The sequence below is a fragment of the Tursiops truncatus genome, chromosome 19 (genome assembly GCF_011762595.2).
Source record: "Tursiops truncatus isolate mTurTru1 chromosome 19, mTurTru1.mat.Y, whole genome shotgun sequence".
Classification (NCBI taxonomy): Eukaryota; Metazoa; Chordata; class Mammalia; order Artiodactyla; family Delphinidae; genus Tursiops; species Tursiops truncatus.
The window spans coordinates 58,393,189-58,417,365 of NC_047052.1; the positions used below are offsets into that span (position 1 = coordinate 58,393,189).

At 43.3% G+C, this 24,177-nt stretch overlaps 1 long non-coding RNA gene across 3 annotated transcripts in view; it reads left to right on the forward strand.

Moving 5' to 3' along the window:
* The first annotated feature begins 1,299 nt into the window (after positions 1-1,299).
* The window catches only part of LOC141277176 (uncharacterized), an 80,045-nt gene continuing 57,167 nt past the window's right edge, over positions 1,300-24,177 (forward strand). For all 3 annotated transcript variants that reach the window (XR_012328123.1, XR_012328122.1, XR_012328124.1), the window contains exons 1-2: positions 1,300-1,630; positions 3,835-3,911. This is a non-coding gene — a long non-coding RNA (uncharacterized lncRNA). The remainder of the gene's footprint in view (positions 1,631-3,834; positions 3,912-24,177) is intronic.

Sequence of the window (24,177 nt, forward strand, 5' to 3'; positions counted from 1 at the left end):
ACCCTTCAGCTGGGCTTCAGGACCTGCAGGCGGCAAAGGCTGACCCCGGATGAGCACCCAAAGAGACTCAGGGATCCAGAGAGTGGGCCTGGGTGGGAGGAGTGTCCGGCCACACACCTCCCATCTCTGTTCTCCCGGGGCACTGGATGCGTCTTGTCATCCTGTTCTGTCCTCTGAAATGATGCTGTGCCCCTGCTGACTGGCCGGGGGGGAGGGGGGCCGGGAGGAGAGACTACATCCCGTTGTGGGTGAGCTGGTGAGGCAGCACGTTCGCCAGGCTCCCCGGCCCCGGCGCGGGCGTCCTCACGGCTGCAGGCCCGCCTGCAGGCCTGCTGTTAACTCTCCCTCTCTTCTTGTCTCTCTCCTCTGCTGCTCCCTCTCTCCACCAGTTTCCGTTTGACTCCTGCCATGCCCCTTTGACTCTTCTTCCCGTGGACACGGGCTCATTCCAGGCAGTGGTGGCATTTGGAGACAAGGCCCCGGATGCCATGTGGGAAGACTGGGAGGCACACGATGCCCCACAGAAGGAGGGGTAAGGATGTGGGTTTTGGGGTAGCGTTGGCCTTACTGCAGGACGCACGGGTCCTCAGGTGAGTGGTCCCTGTCTCCAGCCAAGGGGCCCTGTTGGAGGAAGCCTTCCCTGAGCCTGCCTTCCTTCTGCAGGAGGTGGGGGGCAGGGGGTGGGCGGGCTAGCCCGGGAGATTGGTTGGGGGCTACATTTGGCCTGAAGGTTTTGCTGGGGAGCCCAGGTGCCCTCACATCTCCCATCTGCTGTCCATACGCCCCGGTGTACACCTGACTGAGGTATGCCCAGAGCCGACCTCTGATCCCATGCACAAAGCAAGCACTCCCTGCTGGCTGGGCCTCTTGGGCCATCGTGGGTACCCGCAGCTCTAGGCTCTCCTGGGGGTGGCCACTGTGGGTGTACCTGGCCAGGGGTGCTGGTCTGCTCCTGCTTGGCTATCTGCACCGTTCAGTGTAGAATCAGAGCCAGAGGAGAGATTGACTTTAAAGGACACTTCTGGGCATATTAATCACGTTAAGGCTGTACACGGGTCTTCTCTTCCTGGCTGGGGTCTGGCTGGACACGGGGTGATTTCCAGCGGTGCTGGGCGCGGAACCGGGCCCCGGGCGCTGGGGCCGGAGCGGGACCCAGTCCCCGGGCGCTGGGGGCGGAGCCGGGCCCCGGGCGCTGGGGGCGGAGCCGGGCTCCGGGCGCGGAGCCGGGCCCCGGGCGCTGGGGGCGGAGCCGGGCTCCGGGCGCGGAGCCGGGCCCCGGGCGCTGGGGGCGGAGCCGGGCTCCGGGCGCGGAGCCGGGCCCCGGGCGCTGGGGGCGGAGCCGGGCTCCGGGCCGCTGGGGGCCCTTCGGGTTCGGGCCAACAAAGAGCAGCCCGGATACCCACGCCCACGGCTGGGCCTGCTGGTCTCTCCGTCCTTCTGTCGGGCACAGTGTTCACCTCCCCCTGCTGCCCCGGCTGGCCTATCTCCTGTCGGGTGGTAAGCTCTTCGTCCCAGCCGCCATCTCCCGCAGCTACCACCCCTTCTCCAGCCTCGGGGATGACCCAGGACCCTCCCTGGGCTCCCCGCCTGCCCCCCTTGGTCGGTGTCCTCAGTCCCCCTGTGCTGACAGGTGAGTGTTCCCTCCAGACGCTCCCAAACGCTTCGCCCCAACATCCTCCCCGGGGTCGGCCCCATGTGCTGTCGGGATGTCCCCTGTCACCAAGCCCCAACTACATGGCGAGGGCAGGCATCGGGCTTGCAGCAGGTACCGCTGTGTATCCTGCTGTATACACAGGCATGACCCTGTCCCAGGGTGCAGGAAAGGCAGCCCTATCTCAGGATATGGGGAGACGACTGACTGACTACAGGGCGGACGTCAGCTCTCGGCGCACTAGGCAAGAGCAGCCGGGTTCTCGCTCCCTGGACCCTTTCTCACCTGACTGTCACCCGGCTTTGTTCCCACCCCCGTTGTCCCTCCATTGGCCTCGCTCTTGTGAGCAGAGCAGGACAGTGTGGTCAGCGGTCACAGGCTGAGGCACAGGGACACTGGCTGACCCGCGTGCACCCATGCTGACCCCACGGAACGGGCATTGCACCAGCCTGTGTGGTGCGGGTTCACCTGCCCACAGAGAGGCCGGGCCTCTGTCCTGGCTCCAGAGGTCACCTTGAGTCTGACGGGAGTGTCCGTGCTCCATGGGCCTCGCTCCAGGCTGGTCTGTGCTGACGGCATGATACACAGTGGGGCTTCCTTTCCCGGGGGCTGGAGGCCGAGGTCGGGCACATGGTGGTCCTCATGTCGACATGACCGACCCCAAAAAACCCTGCACCTCAGGATTCAGGAGGGCTTCCCTGGGTGGCCACACCCAAGGGACCCCCGATGCTGCTCCTGACCTCTGCCCTCGGCTGATTTTAATCTACACCCTAAGCAACTCTGTGCCAGCTGCAGAGAGAGGGGGCTTGTTCATACCCCCCTCCCAGTGCACGGGGCTCTCGTGGACAGGCCCCTCCCAGGATATGGAGCTCACCTGAGCAGGTACCCAGCAGCCCACGGGGCTCTCGTGGACAGCCCCCTCCCAGGATATGGAGCTCACCTGGGCATGTACCCAGCAGCCCACGGGGCTCTCGTGGACAGGCCCCTCCCAGGATATGGAGCTCACCTGAGCAGGTACCCAGCAGCCCACGGGGCTCTCGTGGACAGCCCCCTCCCAGGATACGGAGCTCACCTGAGCAGGTACCCAGCAGCCCAAGGGGCTCTCGTGGACAGCCCCCTCCCAGGATATGGAGCTCACCTGAGCATGTACCCAGCAGCCCATGGGGCTCTCGTGGACAGGCCCCTCCCAGGATACGGAGCTCACCTGAGCAGGTACCCAGCAGCCCATGGGGCTCTCGTGGTCAGGCCCCTCCCAGGATACAGAGCTCGCCTGGGCAGGCACCCGGCAGGGCTGTGCACGCAGGAACCGTGCACATAGCCCTCATTGCAGAGCACCCCCAACTCACCTGTTGGTCAGAGCTGACCCTGAGCACCTCAGAGCAGGACCTGAACTAACAAACAGCAGCTCCTGGACAGGTCTGTGACCCTGGGCTTCACTCTGTGTGGCCTCCCTCCACCGCGTCTTCCAGAGGCTTCCAGTGCCGCCGGGGCACCAGGCCTCTGTCTCCACCCACCACCCCTCCTCTCCCTGACTCCTGGGTTCCTCTCATTACGAGAGGGTCTTCTTAAAGTTGTCTCCCACTCATGGACCAGATAAAATGATTAGAAAACAGAACTTCCCTGGTGGCGCAGTGGTTGAGAGTCCGCCTGCCGATGCAGGGTACACGGGTTCGTGCCCCGGTCCGGGAGGATCCCACATGCCGCAGAGCGGCTGGGCCCGTGAGCCATGGCTGCTGAGCCTGCACGTCCGGAGCCTGTGCTCCGCAATGGGAGAGGCCACAGCAGTGAGAGGCCCACGTACCGCAAAAAAAAAAAAAAAAAAAAAAAAAAAAGATTAGAAAACAAGCCAGAGCTGCAGCCCCTTGTCTATCCTGACTCAGGAGCCCACACCTGTTCCTTGGACCTGGCCGGTGCAGCAAGGCCCATTTTCTGCAGCTATGAGCCCGTGATGGGCGAGGATTGGCTGACCTGGGCAGCCTGACCCAGCCCACCAGCCCTCCCCAGGTGTGCCTGGTTTGAGGTCAATATAAACCGCCCCAGGCAGCAAGAGCCCCTGCAGCTGTGCCTGACGCCATATTCTCTGCCCCGTCAGCAGTGTCGGGGCTGGGCTGGTGGGAGGGAGTGAGTGGCCACGGCTTTGTGGGTGGCCCGGTGTGAGTGGGGCTCTGCTGGACTTTTTGCAGGAGTTGCCGGGCTGCCACCTGCTAAAGAAGAGGATGTGTCACCCATACCTGCCGCTGGAATTTCTCCCCGGGCAGAGGTGAGGAAGGAAAAAAGCAGTGGGGGCCGGAACAGGAGGGGTACCTCAGGCAGGGAAATGGAAAGCTTCCAGAAGAGCGCCCGGGGCCAGGACCATCCTGGCTGGCCTGCAGACACCAAGTCGGCCTGCGTGCTGTGGCTGGGGTGGCTCCACGGCCCTTCCTGTGCACGGGGCTTCCTGTAGGCTTTCAAGTCCTTGCACACATTCAGGTGTTTTACCTGGGAAGGGTGGGAACAGTTCAGCAGCAGCTGGCCTGGGGCTCAGCTCACGTTTACTCGCAGACGCCTCCGCACGGTCCCCCAGGCTTGCAATGAGGACGCTCCTTGCGGGGTGGGGGGCTGCTGGCTGCATGCGAGACGATTCCCCACCTCTGACCAACTTCAGAATTGTTTACTGCTGGAGCAAGTGCCCTGATAGGGTTTTCATCTGTATAACTGGTGGGTTCTGTTTTTTTTTTTCTTTTTTGGTTCAAGGTAGGTTTTATTGCTCTTTTTTGTGTTTATAGATATAAGCATGGAAATAATTCATTCATATAAATACATCTATGGGAAGGGAAGAACTTTATTTTCTGTTTTATTTTTAAAATTTTATATATTTTTAAAAATTTAAAAATTTTATTTTATTTTTTTTATACAGCAGGTTCTTATTGGTTATCTATTTTATACATATAAGTGTATACATGTCAATCCCAGTCTCCCAATTTATCCCCCCCCACCCCCCGCCATGGCGTTACCCCCTTGGTGTCCATACGTTTGTTCTCTACATCTGTGTCTCTATTTCTGCCCTGAAAACTGGTTTATCTGTACCATTTTTCTAAGTTCCACATATATGCATTAATATACAATATTTGTTTTCCTCTTTCTGACTTACTTCACTCTGTATGACAGTCTCTAGATCCATCGACTTCTCTACAAATGACCCAATTTCATTCCTTCTTATGGCTAATAGTCCGTTGTATGTATGTACCACATCTTTATCCATTCGTCTGTCTGTGGGCATTTAGGTTGCTTCCATTACCTGGCTATTGTAAATAGTGCTGCAGTGAACATTGTGGTGAATGTGTCTTTTTGATTTATGGTTTTCTCTGGGTATATGCCCAGTAGTGAGATTGCTGGATCATATAGTAATTCTATTTTTAGTTTTTTAAGGAACCTCCATACTGTTCTCCATAGTGAGTGTATCAATTTACATTCCCACCAATAGTGGAAGAGGGTTCCTTTTCTCCACACCCTCTCCAGCATTTGTTGTTTGTAGACTTTCTGATGATGCCCATTCTAACAGGTGTGAGGTGATACCTTATTGTAGTTTTGATTTGCATTTCTCTAATAATTAGTGATGTAGAGCAGCTTTTCATGTGCTCCTTGGCCATCTCTATGTCTTCTTGGAAGAAATGTCTATTTAGATCTTCTGCCCATTTTTGTATTGGGTTGTTTGTTTTTTTAATATTGAGCTGCATGAGCTGTTTGTATATATTGGAGAGTAATCCTTTGTCCATTGATTCGTTTGCAAATATTTTCTCCCATTATGAGGGTTGTCTTTTCGTCTTGTTTGTAGTTTGCTTTGCAAAAGCTTTTATGTTTCATTAGGTCCCCTTTGTTTAGTTTTCTTTTTTATTGCCTTACTCTAGGAGGTGGATCAAAAATGATCTTGCTGTGATTTATGTCAGAGTATTCTTCCTTTGTTTTCCTCTAAGAGTTTTATACTGTCCGGTCTTACATTAAGGTCCCTAATCCATTTTGAATTTATTTTTCTGTATGGTGTTAGGGGGTGTTCTAATTTCATTCTTTTACATGTAAGTGTCCATTTTTCCCAACACCACTGATTGAAGAGACTGTCTTTTCTCCATTGTATAGTCTTGCCTCCTTTGTCATAGATTAGTTGACCATAGGTGTGTAGATTTATCTCTGGGCTTTCTTTTTCTTTTTTTTTTCCTTTTACACCTTCATTGGAGTATAATTGCTTTACAATGGTGTGTTAGTTTCTGCTGTATAACAAAATGAATCAGCTATACCTATACATATATCACCATATCCCCTCTCTCTTGCATCTCCCTCCCACCCTCCGTATCCCACCCGTTTAGGTGGTCACAAAGCACCGAGCTGATCTCCCTGTGCTATATGGCTGTTCCCAGTAACTATTGATGTTACATTAGGTAATGTATATATGTCCATGCCACTCTCTCACTTTGTCCCAGCTTACCCTTCCTCCTCCCTGTGTCCTCAAGTCCTTTCTCTACGTCTGTGTCCTTAATCCTGTCCTGCCCCTAGGTTCTTCATAAACTTTTTTTCTTTAGATTCCATATATCTCTGTTAGCACACGGTATTTATTTTTCTCTTTCTGACTTACTTCACTGTGTAGGACAGACTCTAAGTCCATCCCCCTCACTACAAATAACTCAGTTTTGTTTCTTTTTATGGCTGAGTAATATTCCATTGTATATATGTGCCAGATCTTCTTTATCCATTCATCCGTCGATGGACACTTAGGTTGCTTCCATGTCCTGGCTATTGTAAGTAGAGCTGCAATGAACATTGTTGTATATAACTCTTTTTGAATTATGGTTTTCTCAGGGCAAATGCCCAGTAGTTGGATTGCTGGGTCGTATGGTACTTCTATTTTTAGTTTTTTAAGGAACCTCTATACTGTTATCCCTAGTGGCTATAGCAATTTACATTCCCAGCAACAGTGCAAGAGCGTTCCCTTTTCTCCAGTAAATGCCTCTCCAGCATTTATTGTTTGTAGATTTTTTGATGATGGCCATTCTGACTGCTGGGAGGTGATACCTCACTGTAGTTTTGATTTGCATTTCTCTAATGATTAGTGATGTTCAGCATTCTTTCATGTGTTTGTTGGCAATCTGTATATCTTCTTTGGAGAAATGTCTATTTAGGTCTTCTGCCCATTTTTGGATTGGGTTGTTTGTTTTTGTGATATTGAGCTACATGAGCTGCTTGTAAATTTTGGAGATTAATCCTTTGTCAGCTTCTTCATTTGCAAATATTTTCTCCCATTCTGAGGGTTGTCTTTTCGTCTTGTTTATGTTTTCCTTTGCTGTGCAAAAGCTTTGAAGTTTCATTAGGTCCCATTTGTTTATTTTTGGTTTTATTTCCATTTCTGTAGGAGGTGGGTCAAAAAGGATCTTGCTGTGATTGATGTCATAGAGTGTTCTGTCTATGTTTTCCTCTAAGAGTTTTATAGTGTCTGGTCTTACATTTAGGTCTCGAATACATTTTGAGTTTATTTTTGTGTATCGTATTATGGAGTGTTCTAATTTCATTCTTTTATGTGTAGCTGTCCAGTTTTCCCAGCACCACTTACTGAAGAGACTGTCTTTTCTCCACTGTATATCCTTGCCTCCTTTGTCATAGATGAGTTAGCCATAGATACGTAGGTTTATCTCTGGGCCTTCTATCCTGTTCCATTCATCTATATTTCTGTTTTTGTGCCAGTACCATATAGTCTTGATTACTGTAGCTTTATAGTATAGTCTGAAGTCAGGAAGTCTGATTCCTCCAGCTCTTTTAATCTCCCTCAAGACTGCTTTGGCTATCTGGGGTCTTTTGTGTCTCCATACAAGTTTTAAGATTTTTTTGTTCTAGTTCTGTAGAAAATGCCACTGGTAATTTGACAGGGATTGCATTGAATCTGTAGATTGCTTTGGGTAGTATAGTCATTTTCACAATATTGATTGTTCTAATCCAAGAACATGGTTTATACCTCCATCTGTTTATATCATCTTTGATTTCTTTCAGCAGTGTCTTATAGTTTTCTGAGTACAGGTCTTTTACCTCCTTAGGTAGGTTAATTCCTATGTATTTTATTCTTTTTGTTGCAATGGTGAATGGGATTGTTTCCTTAATTTCTCTTTCTGATCTTTCATTGTTAGTGTATAGGAATGCAAGAGATTTCTGTGCATTAATTTTGTATCCTGCAACTTTACCAAATTCATTGACTAGCTCTAGTAGTTTTCTGGTGGCATCTTTAGGATTCACTATGTAGAGTACCGTGTCACTTGTAAACAGTGATAATTTTACTTCTTTTTTTACAATTTGTATTCCTTTTATCTCTTTTTCTTCTCTGATTGCCATGGCTAGGACTTCCAAAACTATGTTGAGTAATAGTGGTGAGAGTGGACATCCTTGTCTTTTTCCTGATCTTAGAGGAAATGCTTTTAGTTTTTCACCATTGAGAATGATGTTTGCTGTGGGTTTGTCATATATGGCCTTTATTATGTTGAGGTAGGTTCTCTCTGTGCCCACTTTCTGGAGAGCTTTTTTTATATCATAAATCGGTGCTGAATTTTGTCAAAAGCTTTTCCTGCATCTATTGAGATGATCATATTTTTATTCTACAATTTTTTTATATGGTGTATCACATTGATTGATTTTTGTGTATTGAAGAAGCCTTGCATCCCTGGGATAAACCCCACCTGATCATGGTGTATGATCCTTTTAAGGTGTTGTTCAATTTTGTTTGCTAGTATTTTGTTGAGGATTTTTACATCTATATTAATCAGTGATATTGGTCTCTAATTTTCTTTTTCTGTAGTATCTTTGTCTGGTTTTGGTATCAGGGTGATGGTGGCCTCATATAATGAGTTTGGGAGTGTTCCTTCCCCTGCAAATTTCTGAAGAGTTTGAGAAGGTTGGGTGTTAGCTCTTGTCTAAATGTTTGATAGAATTCACCTCTGATGCCATCTGGTTCTGGACTTTTGTTTGTTGGAAGATTTTTTATTTTTTAGATGTTGGGAATAGGAGTTTATTAACTTATTTATTTATTTTTGCTGTGTTGGGTCTTCGTTTCTGTGTGAGGGTTTTCTCTAGTTGTGGCAAGCAGGGGCCACTCTTCATCGCATGGGCCTCTCACTATTGCGGCCTCTCTTGTTGTGGAGCACAGGCTCCAGACACGCAGGCTCAGTAGTTGGGGCTCACGGGCCTAGTTGCTCCACGACATGTGGGATCCCCCCATACCAGGGCTCGAACCCGTGTCCCCTGCATTAGCAGGCAGATTCTCAACCACTGCGCCACCAGGGAAGCCCTGTTGAAAGATTTTGAATCACAGTTTCAATTTCATTACTTGTGATTGGTCTGTTCATATTCTCTATTTCTTCCTGATGAAGGTTATACGGTTCTAAGAATTTGTCCATTTCTTCCAGGTTGTCCATTTTATTGGCATAGAGTTGGTTGTAGTAGTCTCTTAGGATGCTTTGTATTTCTGTGGTGTCTGTTGCAACTTTTCCTTTTTCATTTCTAATTTTATTGATTTGAGTCCTCTCCCTCTTTTTCTTGAGTCTGGCTAAAGGTTTATCATTTTTGTTTATCTTCTCAAAGAACCAGCTTTTAGTTTTATTGATCTTTGCTATTGTTTTCTTTGTTTCTATTTCATTTATTTCTGCTCTGATCTTTATGATTTCTTTCCTTCTACTAACTTTGGGTTTTGTTCTTCTTTCTCTAGTTCCTTTAGGTGTAAGTTTAGATTGTTTATTTGAGATTTTTCTTGTTTCTTGAGGTAGGCTTGTATTGCTATAAACTTCCCTCTTAGAACTGCTTTTGCTGCATCCCATAGGTTTTGGATCATCGTGTTTTTGTTGTCATTTGTCTCTAGGTAGTTTTTGATTTCCTCTTTGATTTCTTCAGTGATCTCTTGGTTATTTATTAACATATTGTTTAGCCTCCATGTGTGTGTTTTTTACGTTTTTCTCCCCCTGTAATTGATTTCTAATCTCATAGCCTTGTGTTCGGAACAGATGCTTGATATGATTTCAGTTTTCTTAAACTTACTGAGGCTTTATTTGTGATCCAAGTTGTGATCTATCCTGGAGAATGTTCTGTGTGCAGTTGAGAAGAATGTGTAATCTGCTGTTTTTGGATGGAATGTTCTATAAATATCAATTAAATCTATTTGGTCTATTGTGTTATTTAAAGCTTGTGTTTCCTTATTAATTTTCTGTCTGGATGATCTCCATTGGTGTAAGTAAAGTGTTAAAGTTCCCTGCTATAATTGTGTTACTGTCAATTTCCTCTTTTACAGCTGTTAGCAGTTGCCTTATGTATTGAGATTCTCCTACGTTGGGTACATATATATTTATAATTGTTATATCTTCTTCTTGGATTGGTCCCTTGATCATTATGTAGTGTCCTTCCTTGTCTCTTGTAACATTCTTTATTTTAAAGTCTATTTTATCTGATATGTGTATTGCTACTCCAGCTTTCTTTTGATTTTCATTTTCATGGAATATCCTTTTTCATCCCCTCACTTTCAGTCTGTATGTGTCCCTAGGTCTGAAATGGGTCTCTTATAGACAGCATATATATGGATCTTGTTTCTGTATCCATTCAGCAAGCCTGTGTCTTTTGGTTGGAGCATTTAATCCATTCACATTTAAGGTAAATATCGATATGTGTGTTCCTATTACTGTTTTCTTAATTTTTATGGGTTTGTTTTTGTAGATCCTTTTCTTCTCATGTGTTTCCCACTTAGAGAAGTTCCTTTAGCATTTGTTGTAGAGCTGGTTTGGTGGTGCTGAGTTCTCTTAGCTTTTGCTTGTCTGTAAAGCTTTTGATTTCCCCATCGAATCTGAATGAGATCTTTGCTGAGTAGAGTTCTCTTGGTTGTAGGTTCTTCCCTTTCATCACTTTAAGTATATCATGCCACTCCCTTCTGGTTTGTAGAGTTTCTGCTGAGAAATCAGCTATTAACCTTATGGGAGTTCCCTTGTATGTTATTTGTCATTTTTCCCTTGTTGCTTTCAATGATTTTTCTGTGTCTTTAATTTTTGTCAATTTGCTTACTATGTGTCTCAGCATTTTTCTCCTTGGGTTTATCTTGCCTGGGACTCTCTGTGCTTCCTGGACTTGGGTGGCTACTTCCTTTCCCATGCTAGGGAAGTTTTCGACTATAATCTCTTCAGATATTTTCTCGGGTCCTTTCTCTCTCTCTCTTCTCATTCTGGGACCCTTATAATGCGAATGTTGTTGCGTTTAATGTTATCCCAGAGGTCTCTTAGGCTATCTTCATTTCTTTTCGTTCTTTTTTCTTTATTCTGTTCCACAGCAGTGAATTCCACCTTTCTGTCTTCCAGACCACTTATCCGTTCTTCTGCCTCAGTTATTCTGCTATTGATTCCTTCTAGTGTATTCTTCATTTCAGTTATTGTATTGTTCATCTCTGTTTGTTTGTTCTTTAATTCTTCTAGGTCTTTGTTAAGCATTTCTTGCATCTTCTCGATCTTTGCCTCTGTTCTTTTTCCAAGGTCCTAGATCATCTTCACTGTCATTATTCTGAATTCTTTTTCTGGAAGGTGGCCTATCTCCACCTCATTTAGTTGTTTTTCTGGGGTTTTATCTTGTTCCTTCGTCTGGTACAAAGTCCTCTGCCTTTTCATTTTGTCTGTCTTTCTGTGAACGTGGTTTTCCTTCCACAGGCTGCAGAATTGTAGTACTTCTTGCTTCTGCTGTCTGCCCTCTGGTGGATGAGTCCATCTTAGAGGCTTGTGCAAAATTCCTGATGTGACAGACTGGTGGTGGGTAGAGCTGGGTGTTGCTCTGGTGCGCAGAGCTCAGTAAAACTTTAATCCACTTGTCTGCTGATGCATGGGGCTGAGTTCCCTCTCTCTTGGTTGTTTGGCCTGAGGCGACCCAGCACTGGAGCCTACCTGGCTCTTTTGTGGGGCTAATGGCAGACTCTGGGAGGGCTCACACCAAGGAGGACTTCCCAGAACTTCTGCTGCCAGTGTCCTTGTCCCCACGGTGAACCACAGCCACCCCCTGCCTCTGCAGGAGACCCTCTAAAACTAGCAGGTAGGTCTGCTCAGTCTTCTATGGGGTCACTGCTCCTTCCCTTGGGTCCTGATGTGCACACTACTGTTGTGTGCCCTCCAAGAGTAGAGTCTCTTTTGTGACTCTGAGTCTCTGAGTGCAGTTGAGACTCTGAGTGGAGTCTCACAGACTCTGGGTCCTGTGAAGCCTCGATGCTTTGTGGTTCTGGAAATCCTATAGGAGACGGTCCACAGCAGGTGAAGCTAATGCTGTCAGTGGAGGTGGTGAAGCCAAAGATCTGCAGTTCAGACTGAAGGTGCCAATGTACATACAGAACAAAACCATCTCATGTGAATGTAGTTCAGGCACGTTTAACATAAATACAGCCATGTTAATGCCTAATATCTTCTATCTTGTGCCTCCCCTCAGGGACCCCCTCCTCAGTTCCTGAGGCTCCTGTAACTCATGTACAGAGGAATGGAGAGTGGGCTCTGTCCATTCTGAGCCCTGAGTTACCCTGTGTGTATCTTAGGATACTTTGTATTTCTGTGGTGTCTGTTGTAACATCACCACTTTCATTTCTGATTTATTTGGGCCCTCTCTTTTTAAAGAAACATACTACTATTTTATTCTTTACAGAAGCTTAATAAATGTTTGATCTACTACCCTTACTCTATTTATACTTTTTGCAGTGAGACTTTTACTTTTGTTTGTTTTCTTGTTACTATCAATAATTAGTGAGACTTCTTTTAAGCTTAAGTAAATTCCTTCAACATTGCATATAAGGCTGGTTTAGTAGTGGTGAACTGTTTTAGCTTTTGCTAGTCTGGGAGACTTTTTTTTTTTTTTTTTTTTAGTCTGGGAGACTCTTGATCTCTCCTTCAATTCTTTTTTCCCCCATAAATTTATTTATTTATTTACTTTTGGCTGCGTTAGGTCTTCATTGCAGTGTGTGGACTTTTCTCTAGTTGTGGCAAGTGGAGGCTACTCTTCGTTGTGGTGTGCGGGCTTCTCATTGCAGTGGCTCCTCTTGTTGCAGAACATGGGCTCTAGGTGCTCAGGCTTCAGTAGTTGTGGCTTGCGGGCTCAGTAGTTGTGGCTCATGGGCTCTAGAGCACAGGCTCAGTAGTTGTGGCACACAGGCTTAGTTGCTCTGTGGCATGTGGGATCTTCCTGGATCAGGGCTCGAACCCTTGTCCCCTGCATTGGCAGGCGGATTCTCAACCACTGTGCCACCAGGAAAGCCCTCTCCTTCAATCTGAATCATAATCTTGCTGGTAGGGTATTCCTGTTGTAGACTTTTTCTTTTTAGCCCATTGAATATATCCTATCATTCCTTCCTAGTCTGCAAATTCTGCTGAGAAGTCATCTGACAGTCTTATGGGAATACGTTGAACATAACTAGACCCTTTTATTTCACTGCTTCTGTGATCCCTCTTTACATTTTTAAATTCTTGGTGCTTTATAATATGTCTTCGTGTGGACCTGTTTGTCTTCATCTTGTTTGGGTCTCTGTATTTCCTGGACCTGGATGTGTGTTTCCTTCCTCAGGTTAGGAAAGTTATCAGTTACTATATCCTCTAATAAGTTCTCTGCCCGTTTCTCTCTTCTCCTCGTTCTGGGACCCCTGTAATGCTCATGTTAATATTCTTGATGTTGTCTCAGAGGTCCCTGTACCTATAGTCTTAATTGTTTTTTCTTCATGCTATTCAGTTTGGGTGATTTTCACTACTCTGTTTTCCATTTCACTGATCTGTTCTTCTGTATCATATAATGTTGCTTCCCTCGTGTGTGTGTGTGTGTGTGTGTGTGTGTGTGTGTGTGTGTGTGTGTGTGTGTTTTAACCTCACTTACTGTATTTTTCAGCTGTTTGGTTCTTTTTGACATTTTGTTACTCTTTGTTGAAATTCTCACTATGTCCATGCATTCTTCTCCTGACTTGGGTGAGCATCTTTATAATCATTACTGTGAACACTTTTTTTATTGGGTAGAATGCTTATCCCTGTTTTATTCAGCTCTTTTTCTGATGTCGTGTCTTGTTACTTCATTTGTAACATATTCCTCTATTTCGTTATGTTACCTAATTCTCTGTGCATTTCGATTCATTAGGTTCAGGTTGTTACATTCCCGGGTCTCAGAGAAGTGGCCTTATATAGGAGACGACTGATAGGGCCCAGCAGCTCATTGTCCTCTGACCAGCAGAGTCACATGCTCCAGGGATGTCCCCTGTGTGGGCTGCACAAACCTTTCTCTTACAGCAGGGCCAACTGCTGTAGACAAGCTGGTAGGCGGTGTTGGACCCTGGCCTAAATGGCTGTGAGCCCCTGTATGTGATTGCCGTGGGTGTGCTGATGGCCAAGGCAGCCCTCCGTTATGGGTGGCTGTGTGGTGCTCCAGGTGCACAGGCGGACAGGGTAGGTCCCCAGTGTGTCTGGTTGTGAGGCCTTGTGGTGCAGGAGTGCTATGGACATGGTGGTAAATGGGGCAGGCCCCTGATTCTAATCAGTTCCAGAGAAGACTCTAAAATGTTGCTTGCCAATGTCTCAGTTCCTCGCGGGAGTCCCAGCTGCCTCTTGCCTTTTCAATAAGCTCTCTGAGAATAGCAAGTGGGTCTGACCCAGGTGTCTTTCACACCACTGGCCCTGCACAGGGACTGAGAACGTGTGAGATTTGTGTGTGTCCTATGAGAGCAAAGTCTCAGTTTTCTTTAGCCTCCAGCTTTCCTGAAAGTAAGCCCTGCATATTTCCAAATCCAGACCTGCTGTGTTTTTTTCTTCCCGGTGCAGGAACCCTGGGCTGAGCAGCCTGATGACAGGCTCAGACCCTTCCCTCCATGTGGAAGACCCATGCAATTGTGATATCTTCCAGCTGTGGGTCACTGTGCTCTAGGTGTGGGTTCCAAGTAGACTGTGTTTCCAGTCCTCCTACCTGCCTTGTGGTTTCTCCTTCCTTATATCTTGAGTTGTGGAAAACGTTCCCTGCTAGTCTTCAGAGATAATTTCCGTGTAAGTTGTAATTTGGGTGTGTCCGTGGCAGGAGGGGAGCTCAGTATCTTCCTACTCTATCATCTTGATCCCCTCTCAAGAATTCTTTGAAAATATATGCATTTATTACTGTAAACATAACTCTTTGAATTGCAGTCTTGTTCTTGTATCCCATAAATTTAGGTACTTTGTGTTTCCAATTTTGTTTACTTTAAGATTTCTTTTAAATTTCCCTTTTGATTTATTCCTGTATGCATTGGCTATTCAGGAGCTTATTGTGCAATTTCTAAGTGTTCTTGAATTTTCAATTCTTTTTAATATTGAATTTCAATTTCATACCATTGTGGTTGGAAATGATCCTTGATATGATTTCAATATTCTTGGATTTTTGAAGACTCGTTTTGTGGCTTAACATAGGATCTACCCTAGGCAATATTCTACGTGTACTTAAGAAGAATAGAAAGTTTGCTACTGTTGAGTGGAATATACTGTATATGTCTGTTAGGTTCATTTGATATCAAGTGTGTGTTCAAGTTCAGTGTTTCCTGATTGATATTCTGTCTGGATGATCTATACAGTGTTGAAAGTTGGGTATCGACGTTTCTTACCTTTATTTTATTTCTGCACATTTTCCCCTTCTCGTGGTTAATATATTCTTTATATGTTGAGAGGCTCCAAAGCTGGATACATACATATTTATAATTGTCATGATTTCTTGATGAATTAATCCATTTATCATTATATGATAACCTTATTTCCTTTGAAGGTTTGACTTCAAGTCTTTTTTGCCTGATAATAGACTACTTATGCAAGTATCATTTTCATGGAGTATTTTTTCCCACTCATTAATTTTATGCTATATATGGATTAGAAGTTAACATGAATCTCTTGCACACAGTATAATTGAACTTTCTTTAATCCATTCAGCCACCCTATGGATTATTTAAATTGAAGTATCGTTGATTTACAATATTACATTAGTCTCAGGGCTACAACATATGGATTGAATATTTTTATAGATCATGCTCCACTAAAGTGATTACAAAATAATGGCTATATTTCCCTGTGTTGTACTATATATCCTTGTTTGTTTATTTCATACATAGGGGTATTGGATTTAGAGAAACAAACTACTGTCTTTCCCTCCCCCCTTCACTCGCCCCACCAGTAACCACTAATTTGTTCTCTGTGAGTCTATTTCTGTTTCGTTATATACACTCCTTTCTTTCATTTTTAGATTCTACAGAGAAGTGAGAACATAGAGTATTTGTCTTTCTCTAACATTTTTAAGGAGGTGTAAATATTCTAGGCTTATCCACGTTGTTGTAAGTGGCAGAATTTGATCCTTTTTAATGGCTGAGTAGTAGTCTATTGTGTATAGATACCACATCTTCTTTTTGTTTTTGATACCACATCTTCTTTATCCACTCATCTGTTGATGGACATTTAGTTTGCTTCCATATGTTGGCAATTGTAAATAATGCAGCTATGAACATCGGGATGCATGTATCTTCTCAAATTGGTGTCTTCATTTTCTTTCGACATATACCAAGCAGTGGAATTGTTGGCTAATATGATAGTTCTACTTTTAGCTTTTTTCATGACCTCAATATTCTTTTCATAGTGGGTGTACCAATTTATAATCCCACCAACAGTGTACTAGGATTCCCTTCTCCATGTTATGAACAACATTTCGTATTTGTAGACTTTGGAATAATAGCCACGTTGAGAGGTGTGACGTGACATCTCATTATGGGTTTTCTTGTGGGTCATTCGTTAAATCTAATTTACAAAAGAAGGTGATAGGCTGGATGTGATCTCCAGGTTGAGTTTGCTAGTGCCTGGTATAGGTTAATTTGGGGAGAATTAATACCTTTACAATGTTATATATTGCTTAAATTTTTCAGGTTGACATTTAATGATTGGTAACAGATTTAAAAATTTTTCTCCCTGAAGGATATCTGAAGTCTGTTGGTTTGTTTCTGTTTTATAAAGTTGTTCATTTCTATCATTTTTTAGACTCCACTATAAGTGATATCATATGATATTTGTCTTTTTCTATCTGATTTACTTCACTTAGAATGAAATAATGCCATTTGCAGCAACAGGAATGGACCTAGAGATGATCATGCTTTTTCATTTCTGAGTAATATTTGATTGTGTACATGGACCCCTTATTCATCATCCATTCATCTGTTGATGGACATTTTGGTTGCCTCCATGTCTTGGCTACTGTAAATAGTGCTGCAGTGCATGTTGGGGTTTGGGTGCATTTGTCTTTTTGAATTCTGGCTTTCTGCAGATGTACGCCCAGAAGTAGGATTGCTGGATGATATGGTAGCTCTCTTTTTACTTTTTAAAGGCATCTCCATACTGTGCTTTATAGTGGCTGTTACCAGCTTACATCTCGCCAACAGCATAGGAGGGTCCCCTTTTCTCCATGTCCTCTCCAGCATTTATGGTTTGTAAACTTTTTGATGATGGACATTTTGACTGTGCAAGGTGATACCTTGTTGTAGTTTTGATTTGCATGTGTCTAATAATTCGAGATGTTGAGCATCTTTGCGTGTGTTTTTTTTAAACACTGTGAGAAAAAGTTACAGTTAACATTGGGTTTTTGAAAGTCTAACTATTTTGAATTTTTGTTCAATAACTACCACAGGACGTTTGTTAAGAGCAGGTGTCATTTACACCCTGGCAGTCCTTGTGAATATTAAGTGCCCATAAGCACATGTTTTAAAGTTGCTGTTGTGGAAATGGGCACAGGTGGTAGGATTTCCTTCATGCCCCTCTCTGGTTACTTGGGTAACCAGAGCCACTGTGGAAGATGGGCTCCTGAATTGTAAATTAGTGTGGGCTGTGGCATAACAAACACCGAAAATCTTCTGTTTTGTTACTTCTTGTTTTTGTCTTAATTTAATTTTTCTTTTTTATTGGAGTAAAGTTGATTTAAAATATTCTGTTTGTGGTAGGCATACAGAACCTTGTTCAGTTATGTATATTCATGTCTACTGATCTTCAGATTCTTTTCCCATATAGGTTATTAGAGAGTGTTGAGTAGACTTCCCTTTGTTATACAGTAGGTCCCTGTTGATAATCTATTTTATATGTATTAGTGTGTAAGTATTTTTCCCAGCCTCCTGATTTATTCTTTTCACTCACGTTTCTCATTGGGTAACCATAAGTTTGTTTTCTAAGTCTGTGAGTCTGTTTATCTCTCTCTTATTTCATTTTTTTTGCTCTACTGCAAGACATGCGTGATATTAGTTCTCCCAACACCAGGGATCGAACCCATGCCCCCTGAAGTGGAAGCTCGGATTCTTAACCATGGGACCGCCTGGAAAGTCCCTGTTTGTCTCTTGTAAAGTAGTTCATTGGTATCAATTTTTAAATTTCAAGTATAAGTAGTATCATATGATATTTGACTTTCTTTTTCTGACTTACTTCACTTAGTATGATTATCTCTAACTCTATCCATGATGCTGCAAGTGGCATTCCTTCATTCTTTTTCATTTCTGAGTAATATTTCACTGGGAACATGCACCACATCTTCATCCATCTGCTGATGCGTACTTTGGTTGCTTCCATGACTTAGACATTGTAAATTGTGCTGCGGTACACATATGGGTGCATGTGTGTTTTCCAATTCTGGTTTTCTCCTGTTATATGCCTGGGAGTGGGACTCCTGGATCATATGGTACCTCTAATTTTACCTTGTAAGTCACCTCCATACTGTTATTCATAGTGGCTGTTACCACCTTAGATCCCAACAGCAGCATAGGAGGGTTCCTTTTTTCTACAACCTCTCAAGCATTTATTGTTTGTAGACATTTCGATGATGGCTATTCTGACTCACGTGGAGTGATTCCTCATTGTAGTTTTGATTTCCATGACGCTAATAATACAGGAGTTAGAGCATCTTTTCAAGTGCTTTTCTTTTAAACAGTGTAAAATTTACCTATTGAAATAGGATCTTGAAAGTCTGTTCCTTTAGAATTTATTTTGCTTACCTACCCCTGGACATTTCCTGATTGTGGGTGTCAGTTACAGCCCAACAGTCCTTGTGAATATTATCTACCCATAAGCATTGTTTTTAAAGTTGCAGTTTCAGGAAAGGGCAACAAGGCAGCGGAATTTCTTCATACTCAACTTGATTGCTAGGGAAAACAGAGGCTTACTGGAACTCCTCTTGCTAGGTTGTAAATTAGAGTGTAAAGTGTCAGGACAAATACCCAAAAGCTTGCGTCACATACCTTCTTGCTTAATTGAATTTTTATTTCTTATCAGAGTAAATTTGATTACAATGTTGTGTTTGTTCCAGGTGTACAGAATCTGGTTCATTCATACGTATACATATATCTAATCAGGCTTACATTCTTTCCCATGTTGGTCATTAGAGAGAGTTGTGTAAACCTCCCTTGGCATCCAGTAGGTCCTCTTGATTATATATTTTATATGAATTATTAAATGCATGGTAACCCCAACATCCTAATTTTTCCATTCCTTTCACCTTTTTCAAAGTCTGTATGGGTCTTTCTCAGTGGAAATATGTTCATGGGTATAAATTTTTAGATAACACTAGTAAATGATATCATCGGATACTTGTCTTTCTTTTTGTGACTTACTTTACATAGTATGATTACCCCTAGTTCATCAGTGGTGCTGCAAATGATATTGTTTCATCTTTTCCACGGCTAATATTCGCTCGTGTACATGTACCACTTCTTCTTTGCCCTTTCACCTGTACATGGACATTTTGCTTGCATCCATGTCTGCCTATTGTAAGTATCGTTGAAGAGCACTTTTGGGTGCCTGTGTCTTTCTGAATTCTGGTGTTCTCGGGTTACAGGCCCATTAGTGCTTTGGCAGGATCACATAGTAGCTCAATTGTTACCTTTTAAAGGCACCTTCATTCTGTTCTGATTAGTGGCTGTTACCAGTTTACATCCCAGCAACAGCATAGGAGGGTATCCATTCTCGGAAACCCATTCAGCATTTATTGTTTGCAGACACTTTTTTCTGATGGCCATTCAGACTATTGTGAGGTGATACCTTTCTGTAGTTTAAATTTGCATGTTCCTAATAGTTCTTGATGTTGAACATTTTTTCATGTTCTTTAAAAAAAAAACACTGTGGAAACACCTCTTGAAACTGTCTTCTCCAGATTTTCTACTGTTTTGCATATTAATGTCCATTCCTGACCGCAGGATATTTTTTGAGGGCAGGTGGCATTTAAAGCCCTGCAGTCCTTGTGAATATTAAGTGACCAATAGCACTGGGATTAAAGCTGCTGTTGCGGGAATTGGCCGCAAGGCAGCAGATTTCTACATTCCCAGCTTTGGTTAGAAGGGCAGGAGAGCCTTCCTGGAAGTTGTGTTCCTAGGTTGCAAATTGTAGTGGAGTGTTCCAGGACAAACTCCCAAAAGCTTATGTCTCCTACTTATGTTTGTTTTTTAAATTTATTTTATGATTTTTATCGGATAAAATTTTATTAGAGTGTTGTGATTCTCTGGGTGTACCGATTCTGAGCAATTTTTCATACATATATCTGTTCATCTTTGGATCCTGTTACCATGTAGGTTATTACAGAGTGTTGAGTAGACCTCCCTTGGTATTTGGTAGGTGTTTGGTGATTATATAATTTATATGTATTAGTGATTATATACTTTATATATTTTATATGTTATATGTTTATATATATATAACATACATTAGTGTATGTATGTTAACCTCATAATCCTAATTTATCCATCCTCCCACCTTTCATTTTGGTTAACCATTAGGTTGTTTTATACGTCTCTGATTGTCTTTTCTTTTGGAAATATGTTCACTGGTAGGAAGCTTAAGATAACATCTATAACATATCATAGGATATATATCATACCCTTTTGACTTACTTAACGTGATATGATTACTTCTAGACTCACCTGTAGTCATGAAAACAGCGTTGTTCATTTGTTTCGAAAGCTAACCTTCCATCAGGTACACGGGCCACTTCTCCTTTGTCCGTTCGTCTGTTGCTTCATTTTGGCCGCCTCCATATCTTGGCTATCTTGAATATGGCTGCAGTACGGATTTGTCAGCCTGTCTCCTCGATTCGGCTCTCAGGTGAGGGGCCCAGCGGTGGGCCTGCTGGATCGAATGGCAGCTCAATTTTTACTTTTGAACGCAGCTCCTTTCTGTTCTCATTACTGGCTCTTACCACGTTACATCTCACCAGCAGCTAGAGGGTACACAGTTCTCTAAAACCCCTTCAGCATTTATTGTTTGTAGACACTTTGCCGATGGCCATTCGACTGATGTGAGTTGAAACCTTTTCGTAGGTTAGATTTGCATGAGTCTAATAATTCCTGGTGTTGAGCTTTTATCCATTTCCCTTTTTGAAAAGAGTGTGTAAAACTCACCTCTTCATATTATCTCTTTGAAAAATTCGCCAGTTGTGAATTTTTTGGCCATTCCCTACCTCAGGACATTTTTTTTACATCTTTATTGGAGTATAATTGCTTTACAATGGTGTGTTAGTTTCTGCTTTATAACAATGTGAATCAGTTATACATATACATATGTTCCCATATCTCTTCCCTCTTGCATCTCCCTCCCTCCCACCCTCCCTATCCCACCCCTCTAAGTGGTCACAGAGCACCGAGCTGATCTCCCTGTGCTATGCGGCTGCTTCCCACTAGCTCTTTTCTTTTCTTCTTCAGTATGCAGGCCTCTCACTGTTGTGGCCTCTCCCGTTGCGGAGCACAGGCTCCGGACATGCAGGCTCAGCGGCCATGGCTCACGGGCCTAGCCGCTCCGCGGCATGTGGTGTCCTTCCGGACCAGGGCACAAACCCATGTCCCCTCCACCGGCAGGCGGACTCTCAACCACTGCGCCACTAGGGAAGCCCTAGCTATCTATTTTACGTTTGGTAGTGTATATATGTCCGTGCCACTGTCTCACTTTGTCACAGCTTACCCTTCCCCCTCCTCATATCCTCAAGTCCATTCTCTAGTAGGTCTGTGTTTTTATTCCCGTCTTACCCCTAGGTTCTTCATGACATTTTTCTTTCTTAGATTCCATATATATGTGTTAGCATATGGTATTTTTCTCTCTCTTTCTGACTTACTTCACTCTCTATGACAGACTCTAGGTCCATCCACGTCACTACAAATAACTCAATTTCGTTTCTTTTTATGGCTGAGTAATATTCCATTGTATATATGTGCCACATCTTCTTTATCCATTCATCTGATGATGGACGCTTAGGTTGCTTCCATCTCCTGGCTATTGCAAATAGAGCTGCAATGAACATTTTGGTACATGACTCTTTTTGAATTATGGTTTTCTCAGGGTATATGCCCAGTAGTTGGATTGCTGGGTCATATGGTAGTTTTATTTGTAGTTTTTTAAGGAACCTCCATACTGTTCTCCATAGTGGCTGTACCAATTCAAATTCCCACCAGCAGTGCAAGAGTGTTCCCTTTTCTCCACACCCTCGCCAGCACTTATTGTTTCTAGATTTTTTGATGATGGCCATTCTGACCCGTGTGAGATGATACCTCACTGTAGTTTTGATTTGCATTTCTCTAATGATTAATGATGTTGAGCATCCTTTCATGTGTTTGTTGGCAATCTGTATATCTTCTTTGGAGAAATGTCGATTTAGGTCTTCTGCCCATTTCTGCTTTGGGTTGTTTGGTTTTCTGTTACTGAGCTGCATCAGCTGCTTGTAAATTTTGGAGATTAATCCTTTGTCAGCTGCTTCATTTGCAAATATTTTCTCCCATTCTGAGGGTTGTCTTTTCGTCTTGTTTATGTTTTCCTATGCTGTGCAAAAGCTTCGAAGTTTCATTAGGTCCCATTTGTTTATTTTTGGTTTTATTTCCATTTCTCTAGGAGGTGGGTCAAAAAGGATCTTGCTGTGACTTATGTCATAGAGTGTTCTGCTTATATTTTCCTCTAAGAGTTTGATAGTTTCTGGCCTTACGTTTAGGTTTTTAATCCATTTTGAACTTATTTTTGTGTATGGTGTTAGGGAGTGTTCTAATCTCATACTTTTACATGTACCTGTCCAGTCTTCCCAGCACCACTTATTGAAGAGGCTGTCCTTTCTCCACTGTACATTCCTGCCTCCTTTATCAAAGATAAGGTGTCCATATGTGCGTGGGCTTATCTCTGGGCTTTCTATCCTGTTCCATTGATCTATATATCTGTTTTTGTCCAGTACCATACTGTCTTGATTACTGTAACTTTGTAGTATAGTCTGAAGTCAGGGAGCCTGATTCCTCCAGCTCCGTTTTTCGTTCTCAAGATTGCTTTGGCTATTCGGGGTCTTTTGTGTTTCCATACAAATTGTGAACTTTTTTGTTCTAGTTCTGTGAAAAATGCCAGTGGTAGTTTGATAGGGATTGCATTGAATCTGTAGATTGCTTTGGGTAGTAGAGTCACTTTCACAATATTGATTCTTCCAATCCAAGAACATGGTATATCTCTCCATCTATTTGTATCATCTTTAATTTCTTTCATCAGTGTCTTATAATTTTCTGCATACAGGTCTTTTTTCTCCTTAGGTAGGTTTATTCCTAGATATTTTATTCTTTTTTTGCAATGGTAAATGGGAGTGTTTTCTTAATCTTACTTTCAGATTTTTCATCATTAGTGTATAGGAATGCCAGAGATTTCTGTGCCTTAATTTTGTATCCTGCTACTTTACCAAATTCATTGATTAGCTCTAGTAGTTTTCTGGTAGCATCTTTACGATTCTCTATGTATAGTATCATGTCATCTGCAAACAGTGACAGCTTTACTTCTTCTTTCCTGATTTGGATTCCTTTTATTTCATTTTCTTCTCTGATTGCTGTGGCTAAATCTCCAAAACTATGTTGAATAAGAGTGGTGAGAGTGGGCCACCTTGTCTTGTTCCTGATCTTAGTGGAAATGCTTTCAGTTTTTCACCATTGAGGACGATGTTGGCTGTGGGTTTGTCATTTATGGCCTTTATTATGTTGAGGAAAGTTCCCTCTATGCCTACTTTCTGGAGGGTTTTTATCATAAATGGGTGTTGAATTTTGTCGAAAGCTTTCTCTACATCTATTTAGATGACCATATGGTTTTTCTCCTTCAATTTGTTAATATGGTGTATCACGTTGATTGATTTGTGTATATTGAAGAATCCTTGCATTCCTGGAATAAACCCCACTTGATTATGGTGTATGACCTTTTTAATGTGCTGTTGGATTCTGTTTGCTAGTATTTTGTTGAAGATTTTTGCATGTATGTTCATCAGTGATATTGGCCTGTAGTTTTCTTTGTGACATCCTTGTCTGGTTTTGGTATCAGGGTGGTGGTGGCCTCGTAGAATGATTATGGGAGTGTTCCTCCCTCTGCTATATTTTTGAAGAGTTTGAGAAGGATAGGTGTTAGCTCTTCTCTAAATGTTTGATAGAATTCGCCTGTGAAGCCATCTGGTCCTGGGCTTTTGTTTGTTGGAAGATTTTTAATCACAGTTTCAATTTCAGTGCTTGTGATTGGTCTGTTCAT